Consider the following 24,156-nt stretch of genomic DNA (forward strand, 5'->3'; position numbering starts at 1 on the left):
AATACCCTATGGACTGTATCCAAAATTTAAAGGTAACAGAAATAAGCTATAATTCTTTTTCCATTTGTTTGAGGGAAGATTCTGAGTGACCTGGGATTCCCTCCATCATTTTTAGGTTCTGGAACTGGGAGATAGATTGGGGGGGAAAAATAATATATATATGAAACCACAGACAGAAGGACTCTAAAGGTGGCCATTGCAGGACAAGTCTCCAAGGAAGGAGACTCTGAGACAGAGATCTGTGTGTACAAAATTTACTGGACTGCTCTTGGGAATGACACTTCCAGGGAAAGCTGAAAGCTGATGGCTATCAGCAGGCAAAATTCCTAGCATCCAGGAGAATAAGACCTTTAGTTGCAGAGGGAGAATCTAAGCAGTATGGCACTGAATCAGACGTTATGGAGGACAGATGTCATTATCCTTGGGTAAAGTGCTAGCTATGAATGTGAGGTGGACTGACAGTTGAGATAACATTTGATTGCTGTCCCCTCCCCCACATGCATTATCTATACCCTGTACTTGTCTGCCATTCTATCTGCTATTATCTTGGCAGAGGGATAAAACAGCAAAATACAGAGAACACAAAGATCAATTCTTTGCTTTTGAGTTTCAAAAGGTTTGGCCTTGGCAAAGACAAAATATTTGGAAGAAAGAGAGCTGTGTAAGAAGAGAAGGTTTCTCAACCTCTCCCAGACCAGATAAAGGTTCTGGGGGCTTTGGCAAGAAGAAAAGCAGGAAGGAAAATAGAGACTTTGGAGGATTGTGGATTCCTAGGGTGGCACTCAGGAGCTGAGAGCACAAGAATGAAGAAGACAACACTCTCTTTGCCCTTAAGGGATTTGCAGACTAGCAGGGAAAATACATTCAGCAAATAAATGCAATAAATCAAATGAACTATTATGAAAGAACATACAGGAAAGGAACGTAACCAGGCCTACACATCTGGGAATGACTTGCTAAAAAAAAGATGTTTAGTCGGGAACTGGCAGCATAAATAGATACTGTCTAAATAGAGACTAGGTAGAGAAAGTGTTTTAGGGAATAAGAAGACATTTTCCATGTGAAGGAAGAGGATGTGGCATGTTTTAGAAGTCAAGAGACATCCAAGAGGATTACTGGAATGCAGAAAGAAGAGGAACAGTAGGAAAGGTAGGCAGACTCATTGGGAATTTAGTGCTGTAATCAATAGGGAAGGTATGGTGGTCAGAACTCTGGAGAAGCCCTGGGAATGTATGATATCAAATGGATTGGATATGTATTTAGGAGGAAGCGTTGATGAGACTTGGTGATTGATTGCTGTGAGAATGAGAAAGAGCTTGTGGCAAATATGAAAGATCTAGTAGGATTACCAGAAAATATTGAGGACCTAGTTCAGGATGATGACCAAGAACTTTATAGGAGCACAAATTCTCTGGGATTATAGTATATTTAACAGCTATGTATTCATACATGCCTATAAATCAAGTTATTTCAGAAGACCTCTCTGCGATTGGTCTTCCCACTCCTATGTAGTTATTTTTTATGCAGTTTCATAGACCTGGAAAGAAAAACTACCACTTTGAGTTTACTTAGGGACTCCACCCATGGGCAGTGATTTCCTAGAGGGAACTGACTTGCTAATGGGAGGTGGAAATAGGAGGATAGAGGGAAGGGAAGGTGTGTGGGGGGGTGTCCTAAGGAGGTTTACTTTTCTGACAGCTTAAGGTTACACTTTTACACTTTCTGGTGAGCTTCACTTATTGATTGATTCATTCAGACTCTTACATTAAGTACCTATTCTGTTAAAGGCACAGTCCCTACAAGGCCTTGTGAAATATCTAAGGATGAATAACAATTAGAGGGCATGTCCTCCCTTAGTAGTTCTTTCAAGGCTGCCTCAGAATCACTAGCCCTAAAGAATCACCCCAACCTTAGTGTTGGATTGAAAATATGCAACTCCCCAAATTAGGTTGAAACTCATTCAATATGCCTTCCTTCCATCATTTGGGAGATTCTCCACGTGTGAATCTTCCTGCTTTTCATGGAGATAAACACTATTTCAGCTATTTCAACTCTCTTCTGCTTAAAGTCCTCAAACAGTACTATTTTGAAGCTTTTTACTTTTCTGTTCTTTAACCTCATAATGGTAATGCCATTAGGTAACATGACCATCTCCCATTCTGTCCTACCCATGTAGGTCTTCATGAGTGTATCTCAAGCAAGAACACCTTTGTTGTTTCAGACCTTCAGAACTCTTGACTAACAGCTCCTCCTGCCTTTTTCAGCAAGCCCGTGGTAGCCTATAGACAGTCTTTAAAGCATGTGCTCGTAGGTTTGGAGATTACTTGTTCTTCTTCTCTAACCTTGCCTTCCCTCAATGGCACAACCTCCGGTTCCTCTTGTTCCATTCCCTACTTCCTCCAGTTTTTCCTTTTTCTCCTTTGCTCTTCTTATGAGAAAATTATTAAGGGAAGCAGAGATCTGTAGTGATGAGACCTGGGCAGGAGTTCTCTTTCCAGCTTCCATTGGAAATACTTTAGGCCAGAGACTATTGAGATATGGATAATTCTATTAAAATAATAAAATATTGCTATTAGTTATGCTTGGCCATTTGCTACATATATAACTTCAGGTGAGTTATCTATCTAAGGCCTCAGTTTCTTGTATGTATAATGAAACTAGTATGTGATTGATGAGTAGAAGGGGATTTATTAGCTGGAAGTGCCCAGATCCCTTTCCAATGCCCAGTAAAGGGCCATGGTAGTTTTGTATTATTTTCTTATTTTCTTGAAGATTCATCCTTCCCCAAATCATATAAACTTCAAGCCCCATCAAACTTATCTCTGCCTCTACTGATAAAGTTTTGTAAGAATGAAATAAGCAACATAGGTGAAGCATTTAGCACACACCCTTGGAACTATTGCTATCCCATTATCATTATTAAAACTACTATTGTATTATTTGTCTACAGAAAAGGTTGTAAAAAACTTAATCAGAATTGAAAATCAACACCAAAACTAACGTAACATTGTATGTCAACTTTACTCAAATGACAACAAATTTTAAAAATTTAGAAGTCAAACTTTAAAAGCTATAAAATAGAGAAAATGAGTGGGAAATATTAGAGAGGGTAACAGAACATGAGAGACTCCTAACTCTGGGAAATGAACAAGGAGTGGTGGAAGGGGAGGTGGACGGGGGGATGGGGTGACTGGGTGATGGGTGCTGAGGGGGGCACTTGATGGGATGAGCACTGAGTGTTATGCTATATGTTGGCAAATCAAACTCCAATAAAAAAATAGTAAAAAAAAAAAGCTATAAAAATGAATGAAAAACATATTTTCCAGCTTTTCTAGGGCTTTCCTATAATATATAGTAACAATATTTTTCAAACATTTTCAAATTTATTTTTAATTATAAGGGTAGTGTATAATTGTTATAAAAATCAAAACAAGAGGGACGCCTGGGTGGCTCAGCGGTTGAGCATCTGCCTTCTACACGGGGCATGATCCTAGAGTCCTGGGATCAGGTCCCACATGGGGCTCCCTGCATGGAGCCTGCGTCTTTCTCTCTGTGTCTCTCATGAATAAATAAATAAAATATTTTTTAAAAAATCAAAACAAGGGACGCCTGGGTGGCTCAGTGGTTGAGCATCTGTCTTTGGCTCAGGGTGTGCTGGGATCCGGGATTGAGTCCCACATCGGGCTTCTTGCAGGGAGCCTTCTTCCCCCTCGGCCTGTGTCTCTGCCTTTCTCTTTCTCTCTGTGTCTCTCATGAATAAATAAATAAAATCTAAAAAAATAAATAAAGATATTGGGTTAAAAATAAAAATCTCTTCTCTTTTTCTCCCCTACCTGTTCATTGCTCCTCCCTCCTTAGAAATATTCTCCTCCCAGTGTAACCATGAATTAAGACTTTGGTGTACATTTTCCAAGTCTTAAAATGTACTTTACCGTTGAATGTAAAAATTTCTATATCACAAACAATATAAAAGTTGTTTTTTAATTTCCCCCTCTATTGAAACTGATAGAGAAGAGCAATACCAATTAGGTAACTAAAGAGAACACACACACACACACGCACACATCCCTAGCCGTTTCCCCAAATCAAAACATTCAGAATTCAAGGAAACCAGGACTGTCTTCTCACAGATTATGTCAATTCATGAAAGACCACTATACTAAGTTATATGAGGCATCATTTGCTAAAGACAATGCACATATTACCTCAGTGTCAACTCTTGCTGAAGACCAGTGCTGGAGCCTTGTTCTACACAGGTCAGGATGTGAAAGGGAATGGAAAGCAGCCCCAGATAAGGGAAGGCAGATGGTACCAGCTTCCTGTCTCTTTTATCTTTCTGCTTCTTAGTTGCAAATATTATGTATTAAGCTCCTGTACTGAGGAAAAAATAAAAATTAGGGTTGCTTCTTTTTAAAAAATTCCAGAGTATGTCAAGCTGAGAGAGAGAGACTGACGTATAAGCTATTAGAAAATTCCTTAGAGGGGTGCCTGAATTGTTCAGTTAAGCATCTGACTCCTCTTTTGGGCTCCAATCATGATCTCAGGGTCGTAAGACTGAGCCCTGTGCTGGCTCTGCATGAAGTATGCATCTTGCTTAAGATTCTCCCTCTCCCTCTCCCTCTGCCTATCACCCTCCCCTTCTCTCTAACAACAACAAAAAATTCCTTAGAATGTGTACATATATACTATACAAATGTGTATTATGGACATTATAAAGACTTCAAAAATTTTTAAGGTACTTTTTTGTTACCATTATGAATATTACCTTGGAATTATTTCCAGTGTTTGATGTAACATTTAGCCTGAAAAACACATTCACCAGAGAAAGAGCTAAATGGAGTACACATTTAATTTAAACGAGAGATGGGAAAAATCCCTAAATATTATTTATTCAAGACCTTTGTGTCACACTCTTCCAAAAAATAATTATTTTTCAGAGAAAACATAGATTGATTGTTCTTATAGTTTAATTCTTAAGGACCTTCATAAATACTTTTAAAATGAACACCTTTAATGAACTTTCTTTCATTAAACCTGTTAAGTGCAATTTAAAATTAAAGAATGGCTACGGTTCATAGTGAATCATTAACAGGATTTACATAGAATTTTGCATATGTCTATGTATTCATAAAATGTATTTGTAGCTTACTATAATAAATGTGAATAAATGAAGCTACAATTACACATTACTTTTTCTAATTTATTAATTTGATTTGTTTTATTCGTTTACTATTACCCTTATGATTAAACCAGTTTAAATATTAAATTGTAAGGGAAATATATGTCAGGTCAGTTAACAAGGAACCTAAATTTAAAAATGTATACCGTAAAAAGAAACATAACTGTTTTTATAAAAGAGTTATGACAACTTTTAACATGCAAGGAAAGCTTTCACTTGAGTAATTAAAATTCCAGACCATCTTAATACACATGTCTTATACACATGCACACATACACACATACACACCTTTTACTAGTTATTTCTTTTTCTGCCAGTTTGGTTTGTACCCACAAACCATAGCTAAAGTGGAACTTCCAAGTCCAAGTCCAACCAGTACTAGAATTTGATTGCAAGCAATGAAAACAAATCCTGCTTAATTAAACAGAAAAGAAGTTTGTTGGAAGAATACAGGTTAGCTCACGGAATCAAAGGGAAAGCCTCCAGGAAAGACAGATGTAGAGCAGTTCCAGAGATCTAGGTAAAAAGGATCAATGGACAGTGACTTCAGAAAGCTCGGGGAGTGAATTTGGACTCTGTCTCAGCATCATTGTGCTCAGGATCCAGATTCCCAGAATTAGAGTTCACAAGGCCATACCCTGACTAGGGCAGTCTAAATCTCCTCACAGAAATTATCATGAAGAAGGCAGGGAGTTGGGAAGATAGATCTCCAGAGGTAAATCGAGGTGCTAACCAAAAACAGGAAAAGACTCTGGGAATTGAAAGCAGCACATGTTCTTAGATTCTAAAATACAGCATACCATAAATACCATATCATTTATTTGTAATTTCTGTATATGACTTTGATCATTAACAGTTTAAACATTCATATGGGAGGATATTGTAGCCAGCAAGATTTTATTAAGAATAAAGAATAAGAGGAGTACCTGGGTGGCTCAGCCAGTTAAGCATCTGACTCCGTTTCAGCTCAGGTCATGATCTCAGGGTCATGATATCAAACTCCACATGGTCAGGCTCTGCACTCAGGGGGGCTTCTGCTGGATATTTTCTCTCCCTCTCTCTCTCTCTGCCTCTCTCCCTGCTCACATGCTCTCTTTTTTTAAAATAAATAAATAAAGCTTAAAATCAATCAATCGATCAATCTTTACAAAAGAATAATACATAATAAAAACAAGGACATTTCTTATTTATCCTATCTTCCTCGTCCATCCATTTGTTACTACTAAGCTTTCAATGGAATAATCAAACCTTAAAGGAAAATTTTCTTTGCACTTGAATAAGTATAGGCAACAAGCCAGGAGACCTTAATCACATTCCCAGTTGTTTCTCTAATATGCTAGGAGATCTTGGCTAATTGAACCTTTTTCAGGGCTTAGTTTCTTTATTTGTAAAATGCAGGTGTTAGAATATAATGAACTTCAGCTATTGCATTCATTTCTGTGGTTATAGGACAGCAGGCAGACCTCTTTGCTATTGGTTTCTGCCACCCTTTCCCAGGGTCAGGCCACTTGACAGAGGACCCATGGGCCTGAGCTTACATTCCTGGAGGTGACTAGTGGTAGGAGAATGCCCAGCACCTGCTGAGGAGTTGGGATGGGTGTATTCATCCATGTACTCATTCAACCAATCCTTTGCCAGGCGTACGATGTGCCAAGCATTAGAGGATGAAGGTAAGAGCCATACTCTCAAGAAAGTCAGAGATTCTGGTTCATAGTAATTCCTAAGTAAGAGAAAAGAGCTCGTGAATTTGAAGAAACCTGAAGGAAAGAAAGAGTCATATATGGATAAACCTAACCTCTAGTGCTAACTGTAGTGATTGAGTATTCATAAGGGTTTATGGGAACAAGGAAGAAAGCACCCTCTTCAGTACTGGAGAAGGCAGAGAGCCAGAGATGGTTCTGAGGGCACTTGAAAAATAGATAGGAGTTTGGTTCATTCATTCAACAGTTATTGAGTATCTTTGTGAAGACAGTGTGTTGGGCAATGGAAAATGGCTATGAAATGAAAGATAGTCTAGAGAGGAAGGGGAAGAGGGAGGAGAAGAAAGAAAAGATGTTTTAGAAAAATAAAGAAGCGGCACACTACAGTGTTATCACTACATAAAAACAGAATAATATTAATGATTAACACTTAGTGCTTGCTCTTTGCTAGGCACAATTTTAATTGCTTTCCATGTACTAATTTATTTTTGATACAGGTACTATTATTATTCCTGTTTTACAGTTAAGAAAATGATAGTTTAAGTGAACTGCCCAGGGAAATGTAGCAAAAATGAGCCAGGTTTGGGATTTGAACCCAGATGAGTCAGGCTCCAGTGTCTGGGCATTTAACCACTACACTATACCATCTCTTTGCACATCTATAACAGCTGAATAATCATCCAGTATAAATTTAGTAGGGTTTTCTATTTTAGACCAATTCAAAATACAGAGCTAGTTTAAAAGAATAAATTAGTACCCACAGCTATAAATATTCTTCTTAAAATTACACTATCGTTTCCTTTATATAGCTTCTTTTTTTTAACCTTGGGCTAAACCTCCCGCAAATTCAGCCTTTATGACAGATTCTTTGGCCAGGAATTAATACTTAACTAGAACAGGGGAAAAATCTGATCCATTTGGGTTTTCCTAGGTTAGAACAAGAAAACTTCTTTTGAAAATTGAAAAGTGTAGTTATTTTGTTAGTATGAAGGATAGGCTTTCTGGCTCATAATAATTCCTGAGAAATGTGAAGAAAATTTGAGGAAATTTGAATTTGAGAAAAACCTGATGGACAGTAAATCAGTGTATTCTTATAAGACAATCTGGTCACATTCCTCCCTCCCCCCTCAGATTTAAGTAGTAACATTATTGTAAAGGGTCATGAAACTTCTTATTCAATTTTAGGGATCTTTGTTTTCTTAGTACCACTCATGTTTATAACTATGAATAACTGGAAATACATAAGCATGCAACTAATTTTGTTTTTGTTGTTGTTGTGTCTTAATTGGTAACTGAAAGAATTTAGGAACTAAAATCATTAAAAAATAAACAACATGACACACCCAATCTCATAATAGAGATTCACAGCACAAACATGTTGAAGGATAAATGGCTGTTTTTTTATGTATATATTGTCATATCTTGCTGGAGTATAAGGTCTCCAAGATGGGGACAGTGATTAACATTCCTCTATAGCCTCTAGTACAACTTACTACATGGTAGGACTTCAGTAAATATATGTTAATGAGATATTTGATCAACTAGATACGATACCAGGTAATTCAAGCTAAAAACTTTCATTAGAGAGCATTAAGTCTACATTGAATAAAATGGGTGACTTCAAAGTTCATTTCACATTAACTGTTTACATGCAAATATATCTGATTAAATGCATCAGCAGTCAGATTTAAATCAAACAATTGTCTTAACTGTAAAAACATGTTGACACATATGGGCTATGTATTCTATTTTATTTATGTTTTTTTTTTTCTCAGTACATCCAGTACATTCCTGTGTTTCAGTTGTGAGAGAAAAGCCCATTAAATGCTGTGTAATGTTAAATGTGTATTATATCTATGTACCTACAGCTTTGCAAATATTGTTTTATTATTTTTTCCACAAATGCATTTTGATAGATTTCTATGTCATTGTAATACTGTATTTTTAATAAATAATTTGAAGTCAGAAATAAGTTGCTTCCAGCTAATGTAAGAACGTAACAACAAAATATCTCTTCTCTGATAAGTAAGCCACACTTTCAATATGCCATTAACACCCACTTCTTGTCTTTTTTGGGGACTTTCTCCTGGGTTTTAGGGAGTTGTATGAATGTGGCTGATGAATCTAGAAGTTAGGTTTTGCCAATTACACAACGCTTAACAACTTCAAATTTTCTCTGGCACCTGGAATTAAAATAGAAACTCTTAATAGTATTTTCTTTCTTTCTCTTTAAGATTTTATTTATTTATTTATTCATGAGAGACACAGAGAGAGAGGCAGAGACATAGGCAGAGGGAGAAGCAGGCTCCCATGGGGGGCTTGATGTAGGACTTGATCCCAGGACCCCAGGATCACACCCTAAGTCAAAGGCAGACAGACGTTCAAACACTAAGCCACCCAGGTGTCCCCGAATAGTATTTTCATACCTATTTCATACCCCTTCTATACTAATAGTTTTCTAAACTCACCGTCCACAAGTGACAAACACTCTGGCCTTGATAGAGTTTTCACCCTTTGGAACTTTGCCAAGCTATGAATACCTATGGTAGACAATAACTTTGGGTGGATTTTGTCTGGTAAACAGATTTCAAATGCAAAGTTTATGTCACAATTCCCTTTGAAGTTTTGTAACATTATAAAACAGAAACTCATATATGGAAAGACAATTGTCTTTTTCTCTGTCTAGCTCCAACTATTCCATTTGAATCCAGTAAAAGATCCACAAAGGCTAAGCATGTTGAGCCGTGTTTTACTAAGAACTTGACTTAATAGATACTAAGCTCACAGTCAAGCAGCACCAGTCTTGGACAAAGGCAGTGATTACACTGGGCTTTGTGGTTGATTGGGGCTCAAGGCTTGGTACGTTCTCTTCAACCCAACTAGTTCTGCTGAGAGAAGGACAATGATTAGCATTTCCAAATCAAAGACATTTTGAGTGATGGCAATTTGCTAAGTTTAAGTCATAAGTTACTACAAAGCTATAAATTAGGCCCCAGCCACAGCAATCAAGGTGGCACCATGCTAGTATTTTTCAAATTTACTGCAATGAAATACTGTCAAAATTTTAGTACTCATGTGTGTTTGGATAAAGGTATACAGTAAAGAAGTGATTTAATATACACCTTAAGCTTACACAATGTTTTATATATGTCAATTATATCTCAATGAAAAACTTAAAATTTAAAATTCAAAAATTCGAAACAGAAACGACCTCACAAATGAACAGAATTCTGTAAGAAATGATTAAAATTAGATTCATCGCCTTAAAAAATTACCTACATCCAGACTCTAGTAATAATAATGAATTAGAAAAATTAAAGTATTTCAGTTGTGAGAGTGAAATAAAAAGGACAATATATAAAGTTAAAGTAAACACACACTTTATAATTTTGTTAGGAAACATTTTATACAAAACCCACCAACATTTTAAATTAGCAAAATGGTTTCTTTTTAAATTACCAAGTACTTATTTAATATTAGAAATAATATTCTTGAGTCATACTTCAAATATATTTCAGAACTTTGTTTTTGTGTTATGAAGTTTGAAAAATAAAAATAATTGACACATCTCTATTGAAGAAAGAAGAACATGAACATTATGTTTCAATGGTTAGGCATCTTGACTTACGCTGCTTTGCATCTCCAGTCCAGATATCATTTTAGAACCCCAGAACCAAACAGCCAACTGCTTCTCCAGGGCTCCATTTGGATTTCACATGGGAATCTCAAATTCAGCATGTTACAGCTGAACTCTTTGTGTCTTCACCCTGTACACCTGCTCACTGTGTCTCTGGGGCAGTTTCTCCAGGTAAATGGCACCACCAGCTGCTCAAGCCAGAAAACAGGACTAGTTTCAAATATATTCATCTGCCCTGAAGTCCACTCAGTTCCTAAGCCCTGTCACTTGTACTTGACAATAGCTCATGCATCCATCCTCCTCCCTCTCCCCCTCCTCCCCCTGCTCCTCCTCCCCCTGCTCCCATCCTTACCATCTGGCCTCAGCAACCCTCTCCTGCCTTATTCCCCTCCACTCCTTCCACCTATTCTCAGGTCACACGGAGCCATTCATAGTTCTCCCAGTATGCAATTTTCTTCTGTTCAGGACTTTCTTTGCCCTAGCAAAGAATGTTGTTCCCTAGCTTGGAGCACCTCCACACACTTGTTCACTTTGCTGCTGCCCCCTCCTTCAAGTCTCAACATAGATATTACTGTTTTCAGGAAGCCTCTTTTGGCATCTCACATTCACTTGTATATCTTTTAGAACAACCTCACACATGGTAGGCCCTCAATAAATATGTTCTAGATATTTGATCAACTAGGTACCACACTGGGTAGTTCAGACTAAAAAATGTCATTTTCCCTCCGTTCTTCCTTTGTTCTCTCATATCTCCCCCATTATTGTGCATTTGTTTTAAAGGTCTATTGACTTATCTGTTCTCACTGGATTGTTAGCAAGGACCTCTTAATTACCTATCAAAGACCATGGCACCTACTACTAGGTGCCATAAATATGAACAAATTAACATATACTCCATCAGAATCTCTGAATCTATTCCCCCTCCCCCACATTCTTGCAAAGACTTTCTTTCCTCAGCTTAGTTTTTTAAAGATTTTATTTATGTATTCATGAGACACACACACACACACACACACACACACACACACACACAGGCAGAGACACAGGCAGGAGAAGCAGGCTCCATGCAGGGAGCCCAACGTGGGACTTGATCCAGGGTCTCCAGGATCTCGCCCTGGAAGGTGATGCTAAACCACTGAGCCACCTGGGCTGCCCCCTCTTTCCTCAGTTTAAAGCTTTGAGAGAATTTTCTGTGAATTAATAATCCTGATTTCACTTAGTTTTATGATATAACCTTCTCAAATTTCTTTACCCTACCAGGATGACTTTTTATTTTGTTTTATTTATATTTTTAAGATTTATTTATATATTTGAAAGAGAGAGAGTGTGTGTGAGTAGAGGGAGGGGCAGAGGGAGAGATAAACTTAAGCAGACTTCCAACTTGGTCATGAGCTCAATCTCATGACCCTGAGATCACCACTTGAGCCAAAACCAAGAGTTGGAGACTTAACTGACTTTACCACCCAGGCACCCAGTGATTCTTAATTTTAATTCAAGGCTCTTCTGTGGGGCTAGGAGCCACACTCTGTTGCATATCTTTAGTGAATCTGCAGTTAGATATTCAGTCTTTTTCATCATAAATTTAATTAAGGAACATATCAGATAGCCCTAGGGTCTGTGTCATTCCTGGAGAATGTGCCTCCATGTTGCTTCCCCATTATTTAGGGAGGTTGTACTCAGACCTGGTCCTTTGCTGCCACTTGGCTCCTCTTCTACAAGTTCTCAGCTATATCTGCAGCTCTGGACTTCTGGTCTCTTTCCTGATACCGTGTAGTTGGCTTGAACTTGGCTTCTTGTCTATGCCCTTGCCTCTTGGCCCAGAGCTGAGATGTACCCACTGCATGTCTGGTCCTAATTCTTACATGCTTGGGGCCGCCTGTGCAATTGCCATTATTATTGCCTGCGGTGAGTGCTCTCACTTTGTGGAGTGGCTTCGCATCAACTGACCCATCTGATCCTCATAGTAGTCAAGGAAGGGAAGGCTCCTTGAAGCCTTTTCTATTTGTAATGGCCTTGCAAATTTAATAACTGTTTTTCTCATAACTGATTTACTATTTCTCACCTACTCCATAGTATGTTTTAAATTTATAGAGTTACCATAAATGAATTTCTGGTGGTTTAATCAGTCTTTTTTGGACATGCCAGTCCCTTTGGGGCAAATGCTAATTGTATGAGATTTTCTCTTCTTCCCCTTACTCTAAGATACTGTCATGACATAATGTGAAGGGGTGGTGGTGGGAAGAAGAGTAGTGAGAAGGAGCATTGGATTCAGATGGTGACCTCAGTAGGCCCTCACTGGCCTCTACAGTTAAGTGCCTGGTCTGGTCTCTGAAATTGTGAGTGCTGATTGCTCACAGTCCCTTGTGCCCCATGGGTCATTGGATGGGCCTGGCACTTGATAACTTCCACAGCTAAAGTCAATATGGAGCTAAAAATATTTGGAAAATTGCACAGTGTTTTGATAAAGACTGGATTTCAGGATTATTTGCTTGCTGCAAACTCAAAACTCCTGCTTTGGATATTAAAAGCTGATTATTAAAACCCTCTTTATTTTTGCATTCTAGCTATAATATAATCCTAATGCCTTAGGTAGAATGAGCAAAGGTCACACATTAAGAAATGCAAAGGAGAAAAACTCATTAATATATATCAAAATGTTCCCATCACAGTATTGATTTAGAGAAAACTATTAGCTAGAGCAAAATTCCACTAATTTGGACTGCATGGTGAGGTCACTCTGAATTAGCAAAATGTTTAAGTTATAGACTATTACTAAAGAAATGTAATATCAAAGTATGTAGAAAGAAAATAGTATTAAAAATAAGAAAGGGACAACTATTATTAAACATTTGGAAAGGCTGAGCTGGATTATTTTTGTGTGTACATATATTACACATGTCAATATATGTAGATATGCATATGTTTTATACATACATGTAGTATATATACTAAGTTCTATAAATATATGAGTCAATTTATCTTTTCTTTTAAAGAAAGAGAGAGCATGTGTGAGTGTGGGGGCATAGGGAGAGGGTGAGAGAGAATTATTTTTAAATTATTTTTTACTTATTATTTAGAGAGAGAATGAGCATGAGTGAGGGGGAAGGGTTAGAGAGAGAATCTTAAGCAGGCTGCATGCTGAGTGCCAAGCCCAATATAGGGCTCAATTCATGTTCCCAAGATCATGACCTGAGCTGAAATCAAAAGTTGATGCTTAACTGAATGAGCCACCCTGGTGCCCCAAGCCAATTTATCTTAATGATTGATTTTACAGAGAAGGGAACAACACAGAAAGATTGAGTTGCCTGATAGTTGATAAGTTGTTTTACTAGATTTTCCTGGCTTTGGAATCCCAATGGATAACTTTCATAAACCTATTCTTAAAAGATGAATTCTATGAAGATACCTTTAACCAATATGTGAAAAAATGTAATTAGTATATTTTGTATAGAAATGACAAGCCTTGAAAATGTTTTGTTCTTCTAATATATTATGGTGACACATGATAGTTACACTTCTGGTAAGCATAGTATAATGTATAGAGAAGTCGAATCTTATGTTGTACATCTGAAACTAATGTAACCTTGTGTGTCAACTATAGCATAAATTAAGAATTTGATGGGTTTTTTTTCTAGTACTAAATTAAAATTTTTTGATGATTTTAATCTTAACAAACACTTCATAAATTTTACAATGAAAATTCTAGGGACGCCCAAGTGGCTCAGCAGTTGAGCATCTGGCCTTTGGCTCGGGACATGATCCTCGTCCAGGGATCGAGTCCTGCATCCGGCTCCCTGTAGGGAGCCTGCTTCTCTCTCTGCCTGTGTCTCTGCCTCTCTCTCTCTGTCTCTCATGAATAAATAAATAAAATCTCTAAAAAAAGAAAATTCCAGTGACTGATTTACCTAGCCTTCAGAAAGTCCACATTAAAGAGATTTACCTTAATGATTTTTTAATGTATAATTTTCACAGAACTAAACAAAATCTTTCTTTATGACACTTGATATTTCATTCACTTTCTCTAGCTACTTTATAGTTACAAGATATAAACATATCTAGTCAATTCACTCAAAATTTAGAATGAAACAGTCAAAGATCACAGACACTTAACATTATTTAACCAAATAGCTACTTGGACTGATTGAATTGGCACAATATAGAAAAATTCAAAATTTCAGACTCTAGATTTAATAGCAAGATATAAAAAATAAAATATTTTTGTAAATTACTTACTTGAAATAAAAGACGAACTGTTCAGTATAGTCAGAAATCATAAAGTAAAAGTGACTTTTGGAAATTGGAAGGCAGCTATGCTCACCAACATGCTACCAATACTGACTTTTGAAAATCAGAACCATGAAAAATCAAAATTTCACAACAAACTATAAGAAAAATAATTTTAAAATTTTGAAATAGATAAAATAGCAGTAAAAGAATTATTTAAAAATACTTTATTAAACTTAGTGCCCAGATTTTGGTTTCTAATACCATTCTCTAATGGAAGAGACCAGGGTTCCTTGGAGAAATGGTTGATTCTAGGATGAGGGCAGGAAGCATACGTGATGAACCTGGAGTATCTTCCCAGAAAGTAGGGGAATACTTAAAAAACCACACTCACACACACTTGAAATGATGGGGTATGCCAAAGGAACACAGGAGGCAATTGAAAGAGCTCCTAATGGTCAAACCTGGAACAGTTTGAGCAAGAAAAGAAAGTCCTATAGGATTGTATCCAAAATATAAAATAAATATCCATGAATCATAACAATTATAAATAAATGATTGAGTACACAAATAAATAATAAATTAAGGAGAAGAGAAAATCGCCCATGCAGAAAAATTCAAAATAATTTATGTACTATTCCACCTACAGGAGATGGAGCATAATTCCCTACTTCATGAACACGGGCTTCAAATAGAGCTGTCCTTCCAAAGGCAACTATATGGAAAGAGGAGACGAGTACCTCTATATCAGAGAGGCCTGACAAATACTACCTCAGCCAGGTGATCAAGGTTAACACCAACAGTGATAAATAATCTGTATAGTATGTGCCTTTGATATAATAGGATTAAAGTGACACTTTATCTGTGTGATCTTCCTCTCCAAAGTCCTTAATCCCAGATCAATCATGAGAGAGACATCAAACAAATCCCAAGGGGGACATGCTACAAAATAATGCACCAAAACTCCTCAAAACTGTAAAGGTCATCAAAAACAAGGAAACTCTGAGAAATTGTCATAGCCAAGAGGAACTTAAGGAGATATGACAACTATGCAGTAGAGCATCCTGGATGAGATTCTAGAACAGGAAAAGAACATCAAGTAAAAACTAAAAGCATCTAAGTAAAGTATGGATATTAGTTAATAATAGATTATCCATATTTTTTATTAATTATAATAATCAAATCCTCTTAATTTAAGATATTAATAATGGGGGATTAAAGAGTGCATTTACCATATGATAACTGAATAATGTATAGAATTGTTGAATCACTATACATATACTGAAACTAATATAACAGTGTATGTTAATATACTGGAATTAAAAAATACTTGATAAATAAAAAAGATAATGATAGGGGAAACTGAGTGTGAACTCTCTGTACAATCTTTACATTTTCCTGTAAATCAAACTATTCTTTATAAAACAAGCTCCACGTAGAGGCTATATTAGCACAGTTCTGTACTAATATTCAGGAAACACAGAAGACTGAAAAACATGTTAAATTATACTACAGGATTCACTCACTAAAATCTAGGCTGTAGAAAAGACCACAGGACAAATGTCCCAGTTTCTTCAACAAAAAAATTGTGGGAGGAAAATAGAGACAGCTGAAGTTTAAATTGAATGAAGAGACACAACTAGTCACAATATGTGGACCTTATTTGAAAATGGACTGATACAAACGGCAAAAAATGATAATATGTAAAAATGGTTGGAATATTGAACACACACTGAATATTTGATGATCCTAGGGAATTGCTGTTAATTTTGAGTGTGATTCTGCTATTGTGGTTATTTTTTCAATATCCTTATCTTTAGAGATACATATTGAAATACTTAAGGATTGAATTATATAATCTTTGATGTTCATACCAAAATAATATGGGATACAGGAGGATTCGGTGGGGGTAGAGGTGAAGCAATATTGATCATGAATTTTTAACTGTTGAAGCTAGGTTAGGCATAAGGGAATTCCTTATTTTATCCTATATGCTTATACACATATTTAAATTTTTCCACAATAAAAAGTTAAACTAAATAAAAACTACAAAGTGAAATAAATACCTAATAAGCCTTATTGTATAGTACTCTATTTCTAAATAGTAAAGTGTTTTCCACCTACACATCACCAATACTTAAAACAGCAGCTTTGAGATAGAAAGTGACATTTAAGCTGTGTCTACAGGAAGCCAAAAACCTACTGGTTGATTTGATTAATTCAGACAAAGAGCTAGTCAGTTTAGAAGAGGGAAAAAAAAAATCAAACTGTTCATTTTGTTGAGTTTACTGAATAACGCCTTGTATGGTGCTATGTACATAATAAGTGATTAATATTTGCTGGTCAATATATCAGTGAATTTAACATTTGTTCTGGCACTTTAATGAAGACACAATGTGGCTGTGAACAGCAATTGCAAGAGAACAAAGGTAAAAGTCTAGCTCTAGGCAAAACTATAGAGAAGGCAACATTTATTTTCCAAATATTCATTTGCAAAGATCATCACTGCAAACACACAGCCTAACTTCATAAGAACAAGAACCAGCTTATAAAACTATTAGATTTTTTTTGATAAATTCTACCAAAAGTTGTTACAAAATATATTTGTGTAAATTGGTATTTCAGTGAATTATATACTATACACATTTATTTAAGTCGTATTGTGGTGTATTATGTTACCTTACTTTGTGAATCAGACAAAAATAGGTAACATTATCTCTGTTTTTCAGGTAGAGGATAGGCTCTGGGAGGCCTCCTAGCATTGTCAGTGCCAGAAGCAGAGGAATGGAGACTGGAACCCAGGTGTCCTGGCACCAAGTCCAGTGCTCATTGTAACACTTAACTGTCTCTTGAGGGGAAATACAAAATATACCCTTGTTGCTTCTACTTGGATTTTATGGGAAAGAAAATTGGCATGCATAAATATCTGTAGTTTAGAAACACAAATAACCTTCTCTTTTGCCAATCTCTATTTAAATAGTGTCAGGAAATTGTACTTCTTTTTAATGACTGTATATTATAAATAGTCAATATTCTGGGCAATGTAATGCTCCATTAATATTACATTCTGTTTGTTCAATGACGCACAGCTGAAATCCAGAAATTAAGCTCTCTAAGGATGGTAAATACTCTTCTCAACATTAAATCCTTTGATGTTGAAAATGTGTATTAAAATATATTAAAATATTATATAATAACTTTATAACATCAATTAACACAAAGCTCATCATTCTAATGCATTATTTGGCAAATGGCTTTATTCTTACATAGGATCTTCCTGTAGGAGGACTTCTGTTCCTCCTCAGTAGATTTAGTCCATTTATTTATCACGGCTTCATTTTCCTGCCTATTTTATGTGCAAAGAAAACCATTCATAATAGCTTATGTTTCTTACCTCCAGTCAGTGGCCATTTCCATTCAATTTATTTTAAACAATGTCTTGGAATCAGTCCATCCCTAGCCTTTGAGTATATTCTATATCTTTTTCCAACTTTCCTAAATGACTCACTTTTTGCCTTTGTTTTTAATTAGAGGTTCCTCTTATGGCTTCTTCCTGAGTATCCCCTTTGGAGCTAGACAGATATTGTTTTGCACAGCAGAGTGTCCAGCTGAGAACAAAAATACAGACATGCATTTGTTGAAACAATGTTTAAGTGGGTTTAATCAGAATGCAGTTTAACAGTTCAAATATGTCCGTATTTCGAGGACCACAGAAGAACTTAACATATGTTCTCTGTTTCAGCAATATGAACAAACCAAATTGTCAAACACTGAATCCGTAGATGAATGTACTTCCAAAATCATTTCCCTGATCCACTGTAAACAGCTTGATCACACTGGAGAATGTGACCCATGGAGTTGCTGAAGTGTATTTTCCTGCTTTACCTCATGCAGAATACTCAAACTAAGAGTTTTCTGAAATGTCACTTCACAAACAAACTGAAGAAACTGGAGGAGATAAACTAGGATTTCTGGCTGTGAATAGCAATTGCAAGATTGCAATGGAAATAAGTCCTCTTGGGCGATGGCAGAGTGGCAGCGTCTGTACCTGGGAAAACCCTACAAAACTCACGTGAGGGTCAAAGACCAGGACTTGGTGCTGAGCTTCAGAAAATTAATTGATCTTCCTAGAGCACTCACACCAGGGAATTAGGTTACCATCTGCATATGTCATCAAGTGGCTCACTTCCCTGCTTTGCCAAGTATGTTAGTTTTTTATTGTTGCAGTAACAAATTGCCACAAACTTAGTGGATTAAAGAAACACAAATTTATTATCTTGCAGTTCTGTAGGTCAGAAGTCCAGGAAGGGTCTCACTTGATTAACATTAATGTGTCAGCGGGAGGCTAGCACAGCAGGTGGAGTCTCTTTCACAAGTATCACTGACTCTTTTGTCATCACATCTCTTTCTCTGACCACCGTTGGAAAAGGGTCTCTGCTTTTAAAGATTGGGGTGATTAGATGGGGCTCATCTGGATATTCCAGGGCAATTTCCCCATCTCAAGGTCTGTAGCCTTAATCATATCTGCGAAGAACTTTTGGTCATATAATGTAACATATTCACAGATTTGGGGAAATAAGAAGTAGATTTCTTTGGGGGCCATTACCCTGCCTACCACACCAAATGAAGAGTAGAATGATAAGAGATTTTTCTGGCCTCCACCTTTCAACTTATCCTTATCTTAACCAACTGACTGAATCTGGGCCTACAACCATACAACCCAACATGTTTTAACCCTACACTCTTCTTATTGCTTAGTTTTAGCTCATCAGGCTTAAAAACCATACCATCTACAATTTTCCCCCTTCTCAACAATATCTAGGATGTGGAAAATTTATAAGAAATAAATTGCTTACAAATGAAGTTATAAGAAATAAAAAATTTATAAGAAATAAGTCTCTTAATTGAAAAAATATGTTAATTAATTCTCAGTAATAATCTTGCATCTATACATCAGTTTTCTTCTGGGGTGAGGCGGCCAAAATTTTTTCCAAAATTAAACATACTCATTAAAACAGTGCCATGAGATGGTCATAATATATTTAACAATGGCAGCCAATTGGGATTCTTTGAAAAATAAAACTGAATAGATGGGCTTCTTCAGAGGAGGACCTTCAGAGAATTCCCACCTTCAATCTGTGCCCTAGGTAGCTCAGGAAGACAAATTATTGTATTCTGTTCTTAGGCCCCAATGAATAAACCTTATTTGTCTATTAAAAATTACAGTATTTTCTTTTTAATGAACTGTACTAGGGGAGCCTGGCTGGCTCAGTCAGAAGAACATTTGACTCTTGATCCCACAGTAGTGAGTTCAAGCCCCATGTTGGGCGTAAAGATTACTAAAAAAATAAATAAAAATGTAAAAGAAATAAAATGGTTAAGAAATAATTTCAGCTTAAAAATACTATGCTAATACAAGTTTTGAAGTGGAGGGTATATATCTTTGCTACAATTTTATTGGTGAATGGAATTAAGTTTTTTTTACATTATATAAACTGAAGTTAAAATTGAATTTACCTTGGTGCGCCGGGGTGGCTCAGTGCGTTAAGGGTTGGACTTTTGATTTTGGCTCATGTCATGATCTTGGGGTCTTGAGAATGAGCCTCATGTGGGGCTCCATAACTGTAATCATTTTCTGCTTAAGCACCTCTCTCTCCCTTTCCTCTCTCTGCCCCTTCTTCCACCCAGGCCCTTCTTGCACTCTCTCTCTCTTAAAAAATTTTAACTTACCTTAAAGATATTTAAGCTTAAACTTCAAGTAACTTAATTTTGTGTTAGTAGTGTTTGATAATATTTTTCTAAAGAGGGTTACAAAAATTACATAGGTTTAAGACCCCATAAAACTTGGGGCCACCACTGATTGGAGTTTCCTGTTTGAATTGCCTAAGTGTTTAATAATCATAATATTTCTCTCTCTTTTTAAAAAAGATTTTATTTATTTATTCATGAGAGCACAGAGAGAGTCAAAGACATAGGCAGAGGAAGAGGGATTCCGATATGGGACTTGATCCCAGGATCCTGGGATCATGACCTGAGCCAAAGGCAGACACACTCAACCACTGAGCCACCCAGGAGCCCTCATAATATTTCTTTAAAATAAATATATTTGGTCATATTATTTTGCTATTTTCTACAGCTTAGATGTGATAGACTATTTTATTTGTTCACAATTTTTTATTCCTCTCCATCTTTACCATATTTCCTTTTAATGCAACATATTTCCTCACTGTACTGACTTTGGACTTGCTTGGCCAATGGAATGTGAGCAGAAGAGAAGTACACTATATCCCAGCAGAAAATTACAATGTCCTTGTGTAATTTGACTTTGCCCCTTAATTTCTGCTCTCTACTATGAGTATTATCGGAGTCCCAGAATGAGAAGACATGTAGAACCCAGCCAAGCTCAGCACAAGCCCTGTAGGCCTACAGCCTTCATGTAATGTGAGTGAGAAATAAGTATTTGTAGTTCCACTGAGATTTGGCCATTGTTTGTTATTGTCGAAAAAGCCAAGAGTGATTGTCATTCTATTTACTTTTTTCATTTCACAGTAAGGTATCATCTATCTATCTATCTATCTATCTATCTATCTATCTATCTATCATCTATCTATCTATCTATCATCTATCTATCATCTATCTATCTCTAACCACTCTAGTATTATCCTGGATTTGCAGTATATATATTATACTCTTTGGTTGCCTTTAACAAGCCTACTTATTGACAGTTGCCAAGGACTGAGTCATTAAACACATGCCTTCTCTTCCCCAGAGACAGTCTTTTGCATGTGTATGTGTGTTTTCTTTTCCTTCTTCCTCTTCTTCTTCTTCTTCTTTTTTTTTAAAGTAAATTGGCAGGTACACAAGGAAGGAAGCATGTATCGCTGGGGACTTCAGATCCCAAGACTGTGCTACATGCTCATCATTTTCTGAAAATGCAGAATCCATCCCTGTCTGTTTTCTTGAAGTTATTTCATAAAATATGTGTTTTTTTTTCTAATTATTTTTAATTATGCCTCTATAGAATTAGTGCAAATTTCCCCTCCTTGTTTATCTGAAAACCCATTATGTGAAGTGAGGCTATGTTCCCTGTTGGGTATTATTTATGTTTCAAAGCATCTAAGGAGTCTCTTCTGTGGATGCTCTCCAATGTAGCCAAATTAATGTCAATTTTTTGCATTTCCACTAAATTCCCCCAATCAGTAATAACAGATGTTATTTGTGTGTGAGTTCATTAAATACATTGTTTCCTTAAACATACAAGGTTACCTGGAAATCTTATCCCTTCCCTAAAAGGTGCTGTCATTGTGAACTACCAACATTTTTGACTATGTAAGATGTATCACTGTTGAGATATCTTAATATATGTCTGTTGAAAAACTCATTCTTGGTAGAAGGATGAACTGTCTTTGAAAAGCAGCATGATATTCTCATTATTTTACTATTGCTCTGATGGGCTTGACTGACTGCACTCCTTGGCTGTATTTCAAACCACTCCTAACTCTGAATTGTGAAAAAAATCTTTATTAAAAAATTTTTTAAAGAAATAACCACGTGTAGTTACATAAAATCTTAAAGCTATTTAAAATATCCTAAATTTAAGCAAAGGTAACACAAATTAATATTCAATAAATTAGATTAAAAATAACCCAGGATGTAGTGAATGCTAGAATATCTTTATGCCTTTTTGTATATGTGTGTGGGTTCAAGTGTATTTTTACTCTAAAATAAAAATGTCTAAGAAGAATTTCAAAGGAGTTTATACCATAAAGTATAGTAGGTACTCAACAAATGTTGAGAAAATAAGTTGGATTCAGTTAAAGAAATGGATCTTTTTTTAGATGATAAGAAAATGGAAAAAGGCACTTTTGGAACATTGCATGAATATCTAAATTTAGGTTACATTGATACCTATTCAGAATTGATTGTAAAAAGAACACCTTTAAAACACTGTTTTTGGCAGCCCAGGTGGCTCAGTGGTTTAGCGCCGCCTTCGGCCCAGGTTGTGGTCCTGGAGACCTGGGATCGAGTCCCACATCAGGCTCCCTGCATGGAGCCTGCTTCTCCCTCTGCCTCTCTCTCTCTCTCTCTCTCTCTGTGTGTCTCTCATGAATAAATAAATGAAATTTTAAAAATGCTTTAAAAAAAACCCAAAAAATGCTGTTGTCTGAGTTTGACCTTTCCATTACTAAGGACAGTGCCAGGTAACTGTCCAAGCATGGGGAAGATCCTATCAGCACTGGACACAGGCATCATGGAGCTTCCAGGTGAACCTTAGCTCTTGAAGTGCCAGGATGCTTTGGTCAAAGACTTATTCTTTCTAAATTTTAATGTCTTCACTTGTAAACAAGAAATTGATAGCCCCTGATACAACTGCTGTAAAATTTAAGATTCTGGAAGTAAAGTGTAGTGGGCTGAATGGTGGTCTCCCAATAAAGATATTCATGTCCTTGGAGTCTCTGAATGTTACTTTATTTAAAAAAGGGTCTTGGATATCTAAGTAAGTTAAGGATCTTGAATCATTTTAGCTTGGCCAGCTGGGCCTTAAATCCAGTGATGAATGTCCTTACAAGAATGAGACAGAGAGACATAAAAGAGACAGAAGAGGAGAAGGCCATTGAAGGCAAAGATTGGTGGAAAGTCACCATAAGCCAAGGAGTACCTACATATATCAAAAGCTGGAAGAGGCAGAGCATGTATTATTCCCTAGAGCCTTTAAGGGAATGCAACCCCTCTAAATGCTGGCACCTTGATTTCAGGTGTCTGGCCTCCAGAAGTATGAGAGAATAAATTTCTGTTTTAAGCCACTCAGTTTGTGGCTTAAATTTGTTACAGTAGCCATAAGGATCTAGTTCATAAAGTTTGTGGTATATAATAGGTTTTAAATAAATATAAGTTTTGTTCGTTTATTCTCAAGCCATCATCTCTGGAGACTACATTTTAAAAAGGTATCCAACATACAATGGTCCACATTCAGGGACTTTGAAGTTATTCACTCACTGAATTCACTGAATGTGAGTGTCCACAGTTCTATGGTCCTTAATGGTTAAAGGCACAAATATAGGGTAGCCTTTGGAGGCTAGATGCACCAACACAAAACTAGTCCAGAGTGTGTCAGTGGGAGAGATACTGACATTAGGAGCTGGAAAATTGTTTTAGGAAATGGTCTCAAGCCAAACAGTGTCTCTAGCATTTCTCTCCCCTGCCCACTAAATGTCAGCAGTACTCTCCAAATCATTGTGAAAGTCCAAATCTTCCCACCTTTCCAATTGTTTCCCTGCTGTAATATCAGCCTCATTTAGATCACAGGTCTGTACTAGGTCTGCACTTTATATCTCCTCAGAAAAATGACTCAGCCTTGCCCTCTGTTTCCAAAATCTTTGCCTAAAACTGGCCTCATATTTGCTTCCTACTTCATA

General features: G+C 36.5%; 1 long non-coding RNA gene across 1 annotated transcript in view; it reads left to right on the top strand.

The window, feature by feature from the left end:
* LOC140595351 (uncharacterized) overlaps positions 1 to 23,190 on the top strand; it is a 77,217-nt gene extending 54,027 nt beyond the window's left edge. The window contains exons 4-5 of the long non-coding RNA XR_011996901.1: positions 15,390 to 15,520; positions 18,483 to 23,190. This is a non-coding gene — a long non-coding RNA (uncharacterized lncRNA). The remainder of the gene's footprint in view (positions 1 to 15,389; positions 15,521 to 18,482) is intronic.
* Positions 23,191 to 24,156: the final 966 nt, after the last annotated feature.

Source organism: Vulpes vulpes, chromosome 1 (genome assembly GCF_048418805.1).
Source record: "Vulpes vulpes isolate BD-2025 chromosome 1, VulVul3, whole genome shotgun sequence".
NCBI lineage: Eukaryota > Metazoa > Chordata > Mammalia > Carnivora > Canidae > Vulpes > Vulpes vulpes.